The sequence below is a fragment of the Onychostruthus taczanowskii genome, unplaced genomic scaffold (assembly GCF_017590055.1).
Source record: "Onychostruthus taczanowskii isolate IOZ18803 unplaced genomic scaffold, ASM1759005v1 scaffold6, whole genome shotgun sequence".
NCBI classification, from domain to species: domain Eukaryota; kingdom Metazoa; phylum Chordata; class Aves; order Passeriformes; family Passeridae; genus Onychostruthus; species Onychostruthus taczanowskii.
In genome coordinates this window covers 4,473,316-4,488,053 of record NW_024503679.1, presented here as the reverse complement: position 1 = coordinate 4,488,053, position 14,738 = coordinate 4,473,316, and positions in this window count along the sequence as shown.

The following is a 14,738-nucleotide window of genomic DNA, read 5'->3' as shown; positions in this document are numbered from 1 at the left end:
AAGGGGAGGTGACACAAGGTAAAGGATGTATATAGGGTATTTTTTACTAGGCATGTGTTCCTATGACTTACTTCAATATATTGATAAAAACTTAGAGTGGTTTGAAAGCTAAAGAGAAGGTGATAATCTAACCTAGTCTGGAGACTCTAATGTAAAATAAAATGCAGTTTATGATCTCCTTAGAAATTTTCATTGAAGTAAAAAAATTGATTCATCATATTTTAGTAGACTTTAATAATTTAGCACACTCAAATTGCTAATTGCATTCACATTGTTTCCAGATAATAATTTCCATTCCCAGAAGAGATTACAGATGAAAATCAGTACCCATGTGGCATATTATCTAGACAGAAAAAAAATATATGTTGTTTTTACTTCTTTATTCCTGGCATGATATATTGCTCCTCACGTTTGTAAGCCACGCAGGATTAAACCCTCATGAAAAAATAAAAGACTTTATCCAGCATCCTATTAATTTCTACTATTAACAGTAATTAATACACAAACCCAATATTAATTGACAGAATTTACAGTATTGTTAATCTAAATAAATTAGTAGGATGTCTCTACACTGCCCTTAATCAACATTTCATTGAGCTAGTATTGGAAAAATATATTTTTAGTTGGAAAATCAGTGGCAAATATTACTTCCATAAAAGACATTTTGGTCCACAGAGTCACCATATATAAAATAAAGAATTTTAAAAACTACTTCAAGAACTTACAGTCATTAACTTCAGTAAGTCAGTGTAGAATGTAAAAATCATGTAAATGCATACATCTTTGCAGGATTAACACCTAAGTTTGTATTCACTTCCTCTACAGCTGAAAGTCATTGAAGTCTCAAAGACACATTAAGCATTTGCAGCTCTGGCTCCCAATGCTCTCTGATACAAACCAGGAATACCAGAGGCAGTTTTGTTATCATCCACGTCCTGTGAAATATATTTACAATGGCAGCTAAGGGGAAAGCCCAGTTCCCTAAACAGAGACAATTAAATGCTTGTAGATATTTCTCAGGAATTGTCTTTAAAATTTAATCTTACTTCCTGTACGTATTCCCATCTATTCCTAAATATTTAGCCATGGGCAGTAGAAAAGCTATCACTGGTATTTTATTAAAAAAAAAAAAAGAAAGAAAAAAAAAGAAAATAACATAGAAAAGAGACAGACCAAAACCAGAATAATTTTTAAATTCTGTAATTGGAAGTCTGTACCCGAGAAAATCTGATATGACATGAAGAGCATACAAGGAATCAGAAACATTTATATAGGACTTAATTAAATTGTTTCTCTTGTAAAAATCTTGTGTGATTGATCCAGATATAAAACAACACAGGAAACCCTATCCAATTTTACTTTTTTTCTGCCTTAAAAATATTTCTTTCCTAAATCTCAGCTACACCAAATAAGTAAAAGCCCAAATAAAATAATACTCAGCCTAGTGCCAAGCAGTGTCTCCAAGCTCTGAGTGCCAAGTGGAGGGAGGCCCAGGCCAGCCTTGTCTTGTTGGGATTGTCTGCCAGGGAGTGCTCACATGTGATAAGCCAGTCCTTCAGGGGAGATTTCAGAGTGGCTTCTGAGGACTGGAGTATCCTCTGAGCATCTTAACATGCCAGGGCAAAATCCTCTCCTCAGGCACAGCTTCCCCTGAGGGGAACAACTGGGAAGGCACCAGGGCAGTGCTGCAGACCCAGCTGTGGAACCTTGGTTTTGCCAAATGGAAACTGATTCTGAAAACTGACCCACAGGGATCTTGTAAAGACACATAGAAGGAAAGAGCAGTGCTTGGAAGCACAGCTGCCCCTTTTTTTTCCTTCCATGCTGATGTCCAATGAGATTCCTGTGTTCCAGTCCTTCAGGGACACCAAGGTCCACTTTTGATGGTGGAAACAATGTGCTTTCTTTGCTCAGCACAAGTGCTCATGGCTGTGAGGCTGGGTGTGTGCACCAAGTGCAAGCCTGCCAAGACCACAAAGGAACAAGGCAGTGAGGTAGTGTTTGTGTGGATGGCACTTCAGCAACAGAATGAGACTTGGGAACATATAATAGATGGGCACAAAATACTATTTAAATCACAAAATTCACTGACACAACCATAAACTCACTGAAAGAACTGGGAGGAGCCTTAGGAAGTCATCTGCTCCACCTCTCCACTTTGAAATAGATCCAACTCTACCTAAAATATTTGCCATAGACACTTCTGTAACTTGCTTATAACAATATTTTAAGAATAAGGCATTGATTAATGCAGTCTATTCCACTGCTTAAAGAAGACTGCCTTGTCACCCAAATACCTAAACTAGGACAAGACATAATAGCCTTAAATTTCAAGCACACAGGATACAAAACGCAATCTATTACATTTTTTCCTGCATGTTCATTAGTTTTTTAAGGCAATCTGTGTATAACAGATGATTCAAATGAAGCTTCACAGGGATGTTTGCCCAGTATTTCTTAATTTTTTCTCCTTCCTAGACCCATATAAAACCCACCAAACCAGCAACACCAACCCAAAGAAACCACCACCACCACAAAACCCCCAAAAGAGCCAAAAGCAGACCACTTGCTCTCATGAAGTTTTAAAATCTTTGTCAGCTATTTCACGTGCATGAGGCTTAAATCACTTGCAGTGTGCAGACCATACTATTCAGTCAGCTATGTAGCACATACTGAGTGCCATAAGTTAAACTCATTGGAAAATGGTCAACTGGGGTCCATGGCTTTTACATTAGCATGTGATAACACAGTAGAACCATGGTACTGTGCAGTGAGGACTTGGCTGGAATCAGAATGATGGCAGTAATTACAGAGCAATTGTGCTGTTTATACTCATTAAATAAACCAAAGGAATGGTGCAAGTAAGAAGTTCAAAGGATGACCCTAACTTCCACCTGCAGTTGTTTATGTAGTAAGTTTTGTGTTGTGGATACCTTTATATTGTGGATATCTTTGTCATTACAATCTGATATAGTTGAATAGACTGTTGCCATGTTAGAGAAAAGCAGTATGAATGATAATGAAGAACAGTATATTCCTGTAACATCAATTTAAACTGAAATGCAAAATTTTCTTTTCTCAATTTCTGTTTTATGTTCCACCTCCACGAGCATCTGGCCATCTGGGGCAGAGTGTTCTCTGTAACTAAGAATTAAAGTGCTCATTAGACATGTCTTCCAATAATGGAAACGTCTAATATGAGACAGATGACAATCTGATGAAGCCCTCCTGTGTGTAGGGGAGGAATTCCTCCTGTGACACTCCCTGCAGTGTAAGAAATTCGGAGGCAAATTTGAAAGAAACCAAGGAAATTGGGTGCACGGCCTCTACTCAATTTGCCACAGGGTGTCACTGTTACTCTTGGCAAGGGAAGGACGGGGCTCAATGAACCTGTGTGATCCACAGACGCTGCAATCCCGCTGGGATCAGGGCTGGAAGTGTTACCATGTACTTTGATAAAAAGGAAAAAAAAATTCTAAAGACGTCACTCTGTAAAATCACAATAAAGGCAGATGATAATTAAGTAAATTATTCTGAGAATGATTGTGATGCTCCTTTAGACAATCTGTGAAGAATGTTGAGTGGGGACCAAATCTCTCTACTGCCTGTTCTGTCAGCAGAACTCTGGTCAACACAAACCACTAAAACCCCCAAGCAAAATCTCAAACCCAGGAAAAAAATCTGAGACTGTTCTAAAGCACTAGATCTTAAATCATGTACAGCTCAAAGAGCAACATGCCTTTCACACTGCTGCAGAGGTGCAGAAGGGGCTCCTCCAGCACTGCCTCCTGCTCTGAGACTGCCTTGGGTTGAAAGAACACAGGACAACCTCAACACCTACTACCAGATGTAGCTCTGAGCCCAGCACAAAGAACTGCTCTCAGTCTATGCAAGGATGCTTTGAGCTTTGAGCTCAGTGATGTACAGAGAACCAGGATCAAGTTAAGAGGAAAACTGAGTAGTAATTATCATAATACAAAAAACCTGAAATGTAGGGTGAGTAGGAATTGCTGGTGAGAGAGGAGAAAGGAGATTTGCTTCTAGTAGGAAGTAATTACAATAAAACACATCATGCACTGCTGCACATACTCTGAAGAGTTACTCTCATTAAACCTGACCTCAGCTTCTGCTAAGGCTCATTTTCTAACACCAGTGCTTCCATTCTACATGAGTGAAGCTGAAGCACACTGTCGATGAAGACATATTTCAGTGCCCGTGCTGTCTCATTGTTGTGCTGCCACTTCCTGATGGTATCAGGACAGTGAGGCAGGCACCCATCCTGCCAGGTGGCCTTTGTGATCTTGCCATCTCTGCTAAGAATAACTCACATGTTCAATAATTGCATATGAGAGTATATATGCAGCTGCATAAATAACACTGAATTTCCATGTCGTCCATGCTCTTTCATTCCTCGCTAGCTTTGAGAATTGTAATTTCAGGACATTCCAAGTATCTTGTCTTATATAAATCATTAAATTCAAGAAAAGCATAATGATTCAGAGCAGAGCTTTTAAAATGCAAATAACTGGAAACAACAAAAGTTAAAACATACTTTATGCCACTGCCATGCTTTGAAAAGATAAATGCCAGCCTGTTTACTATTATAAATAATAAACCTTGTTCACTTTACAAAGATCTTGCGGGGATTGATCACTTTGTATCTCATACAAGCTTGAATATGTGAAGTGCTGTGACCCAATTCCACATATGCTTTCCTTTCTGAGATTAATCTTCCTAAAATGAATGTGGCAGCTCACAGTGTAAACTGCTTGCTTACCATATTGCATGTATAATGTCTTATGCTTTGAAACAAAAGGGACTGCTGGTCTCTAGTATGGTCTCCTGGTATCTTAGAATCATAGAATAATTTAGTTTGGAAAAGATCTTTCATTAACAGCAAAATCTTAACATTTTGAGTTTCTAGTTATTGTGGACTAACAAGACAAAAAACCGAATAGTATAATATCATCAGTGTTTATCTTAGTAATATATCTCCATTTTCCAGAGGGAGGGGAGATAAGGAAAATCCAATACTGATAACGTGAGACAGAGTACAGTGGTGGCATACTGAATCTCCTGATAGATTTTGGGCTAGTTTGGGCCCTTTATCTATAGCTCTGTGCCCTTTATTTCAGTAAACTACCTAGTGGTAAATTAATTATTTACATTTATCTGGCTGCCCAGACTGCAATAACTTCCACACCATGTTAAATTGACATAAAAAAGGGTAAAAAGCAACAAAGGAATTCGGTATTATTCTGACCCTGAGGCCCCACTGCCACCTGATGTCACTATTCTTGTCAGGCAAAGGCAGGCAGGCAAGCTGCATGTCTGCAAGAACTGACAGCTGAACTGACAGCTCTGGAAAGGATTTCAGCAGGTAGGAAGCCCTGGGGAAAGTCATACAAATTATTTCGCCAAGTCAAAAGATTATGTCTTATGGACAGCACTTGCTAAGATAAATACATTAACCAGGGCAAACATAGATTCAGTTAAGGGTGAGTCTCCTTGAGGTCGTCTGGGGATAGGCTGGCACTGCCTGACACAAGTGGGCAGGAACTCCACATGGCAAACACCACAGCAGGGCAAAAAGCCCTCCTGCCCTTGCCTTACTACAGCCTGGCTCCCAGTAAAGCACACTAAAGTAGGGGAAACACCACAAGTAAGACATCTGACACAAAAGAGAGACCTGAAACCTCATACATTTAATATTGGCTCTGAAGCTCCTCCTGCCTATCACTGGTTCCAGAGTCTTCACCGAGCTACAGGGGAACAACTGAGCATTTGAGGCAAGATTCAAGAGCCAGCAACATGAATGGAGTCACCTGCACACTGAGATAATCATCTGTGTTTGCACCTGGAAAGCTCAAGGGAATATTAGGGCACTAGGAACAGAAGAGCAAGATTTTCAGTTAGAGGATATCTTGTCATTCAGAAGTAGAAGGATAAATAAGTAAAGTGCCCAGCAATGCTCACTTGAGAGCCTTTTGCTTCACGAGCAGGCAGCAGCACAAGGGAGGCCCGAAGGAACATCGGCAGAGGGTCTGGCTCTCTGGCCATGTAGTATGAATGTGACTAATTGCAAATGATTAACAACTTCAACTCATATATACTCTGGCTCACAGAAGCATATAGTGCTTAACACTGAAATGCCTACACATGCTTACATGTGGCACGTAAAATACATCTTATATTTTGGATCTAAACAAATTTGCCACTTTGTGCATGATGAACCTGGTTTTCACGAGCACAAAACATATTTTAAATGCTTGGCTCACCTGGGCTGTCAGATACCATTCTTTAACTCTGGTTTTAATTATGCTATTGGCCAGCAGCCCCTAGTCCCAGAACGTGTTTTATTCCCCCTAAGGTTTCTTGTAACAATCAGTCAAATTCCTATCTCTGCCCAAGGTTAAAAAAAAAAGGTATGAGAGACATTAATGGCCCATTTTGGTACTGATAAGAAAATATTACAAAATAGTGTTCCAGACTAATTTTTTTCCTTTATTCAAGGCAATTTAATTTGTATATTAATGGAATCTAGTTAGCCATTATCTTTAATTCACCCACTGTGGAATCTGATGGTTTCAAATTCCCAGAAGCTGAAGAACTCTGTAAACACGTTCTTGCTGCACTCTAGTTATGTCTAAGCAAACCAATACAATTTTGCTGATAAACAACTACCATGATAAAAAATGGTAAAACAATTATCAGTTTTATAATATCCCTGTTGGATAGGGATTATAACAATTCAGGTTAGAGGAATGGCACACCATTAATTTTAGTCACGTCTCAAGACTACACACTGGAGCTCAGTGTAACAGTCACTACCAGTTCCTAACGCACACCAGCGTTAACCATCCTCAAACACCCAACTTGCAATTAAACCACGGCAGTAAGTAAATGCTATTTATACAAAGCTTGCAGCTTGACTGTTTTACAAATGAGCATGTGGGAAGCAATGTGAAATATCAACTGATAGTTAATATTTAAATCACTGCTCATTTACACTTAAGGCAAGCTTCATTGCTATTTGCAGAGAATTTCAAAGTTCGGAATTCTGTGATTCACTTCAAGAACTTTTATAAATAACACCCTATTATAAAGGAAAAAAATAAAACCAACTTGTGATGGATAAAACTTTCTCCCAGAAGCAAAGAATGTTTTTTAAAGACAGCAATCATTTTGTTACTCATAGAAAGAACAGATTTTTTGGTCTGTCTTAAGAAAGCATTCAGGAAGGGGAATGCTTCTGTCCCAGATGCTTAACCTCACAGAACTAATCCAGAAAAGTCAGGAAATTTATTGTATATAGGATAATCTGCAGTTAGAAACAATAATGCCTTTGCAATGTCATCATTCCCCCAGAGGGTGGCTGGGCACTGGAAGAGGCTCCCCAGGGCAGTGGTCACAGCACCAGCCTGCCAGAGTTCCAGAAGATTTGGACAATGCTCTCAGACCCATGGGGCCTCCTGGGGCAGTTCTGTGCAGGGCCAGGACCTGGACTTGATGATCCTTGTGGGGCTCTCCAGCTCTGGATATTCCATGATCATGTACTTTAACTAGTGGCAGTTTATGGCATACACATAAATTCATACACATGAATAAAGATTCAATTCCACTAGTAATACAAGCATCAATTGAAACAATCAAACTCGTTTTTCATTTTGAATTTTGAAACAATCAAACTCATTTTTCATAGTGAATAAGGCACTCCAGACAGACAGGGCATGGATGCCTTTAGCACAAATGGAGAGACAGGAGCACACTGAAGTCCTGTGTGTATTCCCAGTATTTCATCACCAATCTGCCTTGGATAGCTCTCCACCCATGTATTGTTCTTCTCAGAGCCTACTCCAAGTTTCCCACATGTACCTACAGGCAGCTTAATGAAACTGGGGAGCTCACAGCTTGGAATGAATCTGGGTTCCTTTTGTTAGTTCCTGATCATTAAAGTAATGAAGTGGAGATCGAGAAGCAGAACTCTGCTAAATATTTTACCAAATGTCATTTCAATCCTATTTTGCTTCAATTTAATGGAATTTTCCTAAAGGAAGACTCTCTAGAATCATGTGGTTCTAGCAAGATGTTCAAAGAGAAAAATTCAAATCCTACCTGGCTGTCATCTTCATCCAACATGCTTTGTGTCTCAGCCCCATCTTTGACAAGGAGATTCTAATTTTTTTCATGGTCTATGCAGTCCCTGTGGAAGAAATTGGATGCATTGAAAATATCTCAATTATTCTCACTGGTTTATGAATTACAGGAGAACATTTCCTAAATTATTAACCTGAATATGTGCTAACACCAACAATAAGATACTGTATGAATTCCCAGATGTGATTAAAACAAAAAAGAGAAAAGAACTCCCAAATCAGCAGTTCTGCAATTGCTTACTTTTCTAACAAAACAAACATCACTAAAGTTTAATCCAAAATTCAGTTAATCCTTTCACTAAAGATAATCTATATTAGCTAAACAGATAACCAGTTCAACTCAAAAAGGGGAAAGAAGTTGAATATATACATCAAGAGTGTCAACACTCTAATAAAGCCAATGCTCTCAAGATAGCACCTCTATCTCTTCTGTTCCTGTCCTTAATCCTAAAACCCAGTCAGTCTCCCTCAGGTGGGAAACCTGACAGCATCCTACCCTTTATCACCTGGGCACTTCCACATGCACAGAACAACTCCATTTTCTCCTCCTCCTCCTAAAGGAATCCTACTTCCTCTTCAAAACCAGGAAAATGCTACAATGAAACTGGAATTTGGGGCTGAATCTAGCAATACAATGCACCAACCACACAAACTGTACACCAGGAAAAACAGGCAGGAGCAACCCTTGAGCATGAATCTAGCAATACAATGCACCAACCACACAAACTGTACACCAGGAAGAACAGGCAGGAGCAACCCTCGAGCTCAGGACCCGTGTGAGGCACAGAAGATCTCCTGGACTGTCAGCAGTGAGCAGCAGCAGTGAGCAGTGAGCAGCACGTCCCTGCCGGGCTGCAGGGCAGGGAAGCAGGATCACGCTGCCAGGGCAGGGGCCAGGCTGTGCCACCAGAGAGCCCCGAGCAGCCTGCAGCACCTGGCTTCAGCACAGCCTGCTCAGCTGAGCTCCCTGGGCCAGGGAAAGATGGGGAAACTGTCCCTGTAACACATCCAGCTGGGCATTTCTGCCCTTGGACATCCACAGCTTCAAAATCAACAGTTTCAATGTGTCCGTTACACAATATTTGAACTTTAAAAATTAAAATTAATACCAATGGTAGGGTAAAATTTTCAAATACAGTTTGGCAAGTTATTATTTATTTTATTGCAAAGAATAAAATGCAGTGACCTGCTTAAACTCAGTTTTAGGCATTCAAATTTATTGGTCCCCCTAAGAATGAAGCTCCCAGGCAATCAGAATTTCTTCAGAAGGTATGACATAGGCTCTAAATCACTGCAGGGTTTTAAAAAAATATGCTATTACTAACATTTTCTTATGATACTTATCATGAAAACATTGACATTTTTGCATTATAAAAATCAGTGTTATAGACAATCCATCAGCAAACAGATAAATTATATTATTACCCAAAATATTCAAGCCATCTCAGCTACTTACAGGCTATCCTTGCAGGCTGGCATTAGCAATGTCATTGTTGCCTCTGACCTGCCACATTGCATTATCTTCACAATTAACTGGGAATCCAGAAGAACAATTTGACCATGATAAAAAGATAGCCTTGAATTACAGCCATTAAAGAGACCCATGGAATTTTTATTTAGGCATCCCAGAAGATTTAATAGGAGTAATAGCTTCAATTAAAAATTAAGGTTTACTTATGCAAAGTAGTGAAAGCAGAAAGAACATTTTAGGTAAGTAGATGCTCCACGAAGAGAGCAAAACCAGACAAATCTCTGAAAGTTTGGTTTCATTAAAAGGCACCTGGGTATCCAAACATCTCTGATTAAAAATGAAATGTGAAAATAGAAAGCTGCTGTAAGCTTCTCTTTTTATTTGCCTGGCTCAGATAACCATGATAATTTTTCTCATGCTCTCATAGGATAACAAACAGATCAAACTCTAGACCAATAGAGTTATAAAATTAAGGATTTCACTTCTTATATCTGCCCTAGGAAGATGTGCAGAAAAAGATACTCCTAGAACTGTCCGTGGCAAAATTCTTTCTGAACATAAGAAGACATTCCAAATATGTTGGTCTAATTGGTAGGCAAATTTAAAGTCAGATTTTAACTTTATTTTTTTAATATTTTTAAACTTCTAATTAGTCATTGAAATAATCTGTGGTCTAAAATTTCTCCTGCAAAACAAATGCTTAAGCAAATTCCTGAAAGCTTATCCAAGCTTGAAAAATCCTCCTACCTAATTAAAGGCATTGAAAAAACCAGACAGTATCTTCCTCCCTCTCTGTCCCAATTCTCCCATTTTTCATCCTGTCATAATAAAAAGACATTTTAGAAAAAAATTGTCCATAATAAATGTATGAACTATCTGTGGTCTTTTAAATCTAGTTCAAGAAAAATACACTGAAAGCAATTTGCATTCACTCATGACGAACAAAACCCTTTTGATGTTACTGGAAAAGAGAGGAGTTTTATTTTGAGAGCTAACTATCACCAAAATCAAAGGCAGGTCTAATACTGGAAAAGTCCTCCCTCTGTGCCTGTGTCTATTGTGATTGCTCACCCCCAGCTGGCTCATGAAATGGTTCCTTAGGCATCTGTGCTGGGGCTGTTACTCGGTCTCTACTCTGTCAGCTTCTCCAGCCCTGAGCACACGAGTCACAGGTGACCGAGGGCTGTATTTCCTGTATGCTACTAAATGTGTGATCACAAATCATTCATTCACCCAGGGCAGCAGCCCCCTCCTCTGGCTGGCCAGCAGGGCTCGTGTTAGGGCAGTGCTGGGCACTGTGCTTTGTCACTGCCCTGACAGCACTGCTCCCTGAGCCATGCTCCCTGAGCCACGCTCCTGACACTCGCTACACCCACCTGCCCTGGCTTTGCAGCTGCTGTAACAGGGACAGCAGCTGGGCTTTGAAACCAGCAGTGAGAGGGAGAAGTCCCACCGACCGTGTCACAAACAATAACAGCAGAAGCCCAGCTGGAAGAGGGATCCACTACTCCCACACACTTGGCCATCCCAGCAAGCCTGGGAGCCAGCAGACACTTTCTGCTGCTCACATTTGCTGTGTTTGGGAAATCAGAACACGGCTGCTCCATGCTGAGCTGCCCATGTGGAAAAACACAGCCTCCATTCCTGAGCATGGCAAACCCACAGCCCATCTCCAGTGCTCCTGAAACACCAATGAAGTCTGTATTTCTATAAGGGATTCAGATAAAACAGGTCATATCTAGTGTTTTGAGTTGTTCAATTTTCCAACAAACCCTATATTTAAAGTCATTTTATATTGTGAATTTTCCATCAAACCCTATATTTAAAGTCATTTTAGTTCCTCCTCCAGAGGTCCCCAGCTCTTCATCAATGAAACAATCTAGTAGATTCTTTGCGAGTTCCTTTGAGTCCAGCAAGGAATCTCATTTTGAAAATCTGCCTGTCTCTAAAGGATCCACAGCCTCCAAAAATGCTGTGTTCTGACAAAAAAAAGTTATTCATTTTTATTTCCATTCTCGGAATGCTCCCATTTGCAACAGTTTCCATGCAGTACTGTCACCAGCTGGCTGGAGAAGCGTTTTGCACTGAGCCATGACTGGCTGCCACTCTCTGGGGCTGAGAGCAATGAATTCCTCTCTGGATTCCTCTCTGTCTCCAGTGACTCTCTGGGGCATGTGCCCTTTGTAGCCCTGCTGCTTCTCTCAGTGTGCTGTGCCAGTACAGAGGGGCAATGACAGAAAGCACAAGGTCTCATTTCAAATAGAAGATGATAGGTGATGTCTGTTGCTGCACATGCTTGAAAAACATCAGCTTCACCAGTGACTGGTTAAAATAAATCATACAAGGACTGGACTGATGTCCTTAGTAGCAATACTGAGATTTTGCAGGAGAAGTTAGGAAGGAATATTAGGGAGTGATGGTTTTTGCAAGGTAAGAAATACAGTTTTAAATTTGTAATCCATGCATTACAAGACAAGAAACAAAAAAATCTTTCTCCCCAAAGGCATATTAAAATGTGTTTGATGAACTTAAATATAACCATTAGGATTCTAAAGACCAAAATTCAGTATTCTCTGGCAGATGAGGGCACCATGACTAGTTTTCCTTTTAGAAATCTTAGCTGTAGAAATTTGGCTTTGCAAGATTAAACTGTCCCATGTCTCCTGCCTCAAATAAATGAATTTGCTCTCAATTTTGCTACAACATTCTAACTTTGAAAGAGTTTGAGCTTAGCTTTATAGTTAAAAGCCTTATTAGAACGAAAGTGACCATTAGAAAGTGACCATTTTTGTGGAATTCATGTTAGTTATTTAAATTGCAGCAGATGGTATTTTTTTCAGGAAAGAAAAATTTCTAGTATGTTGCTTTAGGACAAAAAAATAAGGTTGATCTTCAGATGCTTATACATGAGGACCTGTTAAAGCTGTAGGCCTAAAATGCAGATTTCCTATCAACTTTAATTAGGTTCTGTAAACCCTAAATTATGTAGTTATGTAAAATTAACCAGGGTGAAGAAAAGCAGTTTAGTCAACTTTCTGTTATTCACACTCATCCAAAAAGAAGGCAAAGCAATTCTGGAATGTGACTTGTATGCCAGTGAGAAATGAATGCCAAACCCTGAAAATTCATCAGAAGGACCTGACAGAGGCTGAAATGAGAGGAACAATAATACCTTATACAGAAATCAAAGTGCAAATGTGCTGAGCATGATGTCAGTGAAAACCTGTGATATTTCTTTGGACAGAGAAAAGCACCTATAGGGTAGATATGCTGAGAAATCTCTAGTTACAGCATTTGAGATGTTTCATTCACAGAAACACCGTGGTGCTGCCACTGTAGTTTAATATGCTCACACTTTAATATGAGGGTATGCTAACAGTAATAAAAGGCAAGTATGAATTTTGAAAAATGTTTGCATGACAGAAATGACCACAAGTCTTATTCATTAGTTATGCAGTCATTAGGCAAATTTTACAAATCCTTATTCCTCACATCTGAACACTGTCCAGAAATACTCTCTGTAATTACTTTTTACAAAGTGACAGGGCAGCAGCTTCATTATTTTTAAACAACAGAATAGTCTGTGCTCTTCTTTATCCTTCCCAACAGATGACAATCTGGGGAATGGATCATTTTCTGGAAATCACATACTGGTGTAGAAACTAAGAATTTGGGAAAGACACCACCTTTGTGAACCTCTGTTCAAATTAGCATGTAGAGAATATAAGGTTCAATCAGAAAATTAACCATATTTCAGATCACTAATTTATCCTTCAATAGAAAACTCAACATCAAAACCACTTGCTAACTCCTGCAGGGAAGAACCATATAATGTTTCAGGACATTTTACAGCAAAAAAATCAAGCTTGTCACATGTATGTTCTCAATCCCTGAGACTACTCATTGGGCAAAGTAAACAACAGAGAATAACTAATAACATGGGATGCAATTACTAGAACTATCTATAAAAAAACCAGCTAACTTATAAAGAGGTAATTTAATTCAAATAACATTCAAAAAAACGCGGGCATCTAACATGTGCTGTAAGCTACCATTTAAAATCCTAGCCTAATTCACCTATTTCTCTAAAAAGAAGGAAAATGAAGGAAAAGAAGATTATTTTCTGATATGGAGCCCCAGGTCATTGCAATTGCACCTTAATTAGCTCAAAGTCAGAAAGTGCTGCAATCACTGTAGATGGATACAGTACAAGATGGTCACTTCTTCCCTGTCAGCTTCTCAGGGCTATTTTATCATCTTCTGTCACATCAGGAAGATGCACAATTTTGTTCATCTGCAAATCTATTCAAAGAGAAAAAGAGGATATTTATAGCAATTCTGGGATATTATAAACCTTGGGTAACTGCAACATCTTGTAATGACTGCACAAGTAATTCTGAACGTTCCGCAGTCCCCGGCTCTTTTCACTGAGCAACGCTCGAGATTAGCCTTGTAATCTGAACAAGGAGGATGGTCTTTGGATGTAAACAAGCATCTTACAGTCATGGTGAGGGTCTCTTCTACAGACATACGAATTCAGAATCGTGTAGCCGTTTCTCTAGCTCTGTGCCTCTCTCAGACTCAAAACAGACCTGAAATAGCACTTGAGTGAAGTCTTTTGCACATTGACTTCTTTACTTCTTTGCTTATCCGATAAAGAAGCAATAGACAGCACCCTGGTACTAGATGCACACTATCAGCACACACATTTTCTATTCCTGGCCTTGATATATGTGACCTGATCTGTGCATAATGTTGTGTCCTTGAGCAACTGGTTATTCACAAACATATAGACACACAATTGGCTGTTTCTAATTATGTCCCATGTATGTGAGAAACAAACAGACACTAAGGGCTTGTTTATTTTCTGGCAAACACCCAACTGTGTTGGGAAGGTGTGCTGGGAAACCTACAATGGTTTCTACAGCCTGTAACTGCAAAGTGAACTCACAGTCATCATTGTGTCTCAGAAGTTATCTTCTAGGGAGAGGAAACAGCTGTCTCCAAATCACCTGGCTGGATAGCAGAGAGAGAAGAATGAAAGCTCAGAGAAGAATGGGTATTGCCTCTGGTGGGCCCTGCAGGCAAAGAAAGCCTCTGCTGGCCACAGA